The 1,115-nt window shown below is 36.6% G+C and overlaps 1 non-coding gene across 1 annotated transcript; it reads left to right on the forward strand.

Moving 5' to 3' along the window:
• Positions 1-807: 807 nt before the first annotated feature.
• On the forward strand, positions 808-913 carry LOC122025817. The gene has a single exon (XR_006123843.1). It is a non-coding gene; the product is annotated as a small nucleolar RNA R71 (small nucleolar RNA).
• Positions 914-1,115: the final 202 nt, after the last annotated feature.

Genomic DNA, 1,115 nt, shown 5'->3' on the forward strand with positions numbered 1-1,115 from the left:
TTTTGTGGTAGATCTGAAAACTTATTTACCACTGCATTATCAATAAAATCCTTATCTGAAAAATCCTCATCTTCATATACATTCAAAAATCTGCACTCAACCATATTAGTGCCACAGGATTTGCCGAAGTCTTTATTTTCATTGACCCCCACTAACCTTTGTGGAAAAGGAACCCTTAGTGAAGGTCTTGGGAAAGCCTGAAATTCCTTTTTCCCAAATTCCCTTTGAGCTTTTAGAGGAGGTCCAACTTGCTTATCTAGTGTTGGTGTGATTAATCGTTGAGGGAAAGGTACTTGTGGCCTTTGGGAACTTTCTAGAGAAATGGAACTGAGTTCTTGTGATCTTCTATTATTCTTCTCCTCAATTCTAAACATGTCATTCTTCAGAAGTTCTTTATGATTTTTGCCACTTCTCAACCCAGCATCATCACACTTTTCATTAAATCTTGACTGTGTAGGAGGGGGATCTTCTTTAAACCATTTTGAAACAATACTATCAAGCTTTACCCCCAAATGTTTGAACTCCTCACTCTGTGACTTATGAATTTCAACATTTTTAGATGGTTGAACTTTATTTTGTTTGACAGGCTCTCTTACATTTATGGCTTGCACTTCTTGAATATCTGAGGGAAATTCCATCCAACTTTTGTTCGACCATTCATGGAGGTTCAATGTCACTTGATCAATTAATGAATAAGCTTCATCTACACTTTTGTCCGTAAAAGAACCTCCATCTGATGAATCCAATAAACTCTTGTCTGAGAAAGAAATTCCCCCATAGAATATGTGCAAAATTAACCATTTTTCAAAATCATGATGAGGGCACTGTCTTTGAAGACTCTTGAATCTATCCCATGCTTCAAATAATGATTCTCCATATGCCTGAGCAAAATTTGTTATGCAATTCCTCATATACACTGTTCTACTTGGAGGGGAAAAATGATTCAGAAATTGCTTCTCCAATTGTTCTCAACTTGTGATGCTTTGAGGACAGAGAGGATATAGCCAAGTCCTTGCTTTATCCTTGAAACTGAAAGGAAATGTCATCAATCGAACTGCATCTGCTGATACTCCTTCACATTTCACCAAATCACAAATCTCTAAAAATGTTTCAAG

The sequence above is a fragment of the Zingiber officinale genome, chromosome 9B, assembly GCF_018446385.1.
Source record: "Zingiber officinale cultivar Zhangliang chromosome 9B, Zo_v1.1, whole genome shotgun sequence".
In the NCBI taxonomy this organism is placed as follows: domain Eukaryota; kingdom Viridiplantae; phylum Streptophyta; class Magnoliopsida; order Zingiberales; family Zingiberaceae; genus Zingiber; species Zingiber officinale.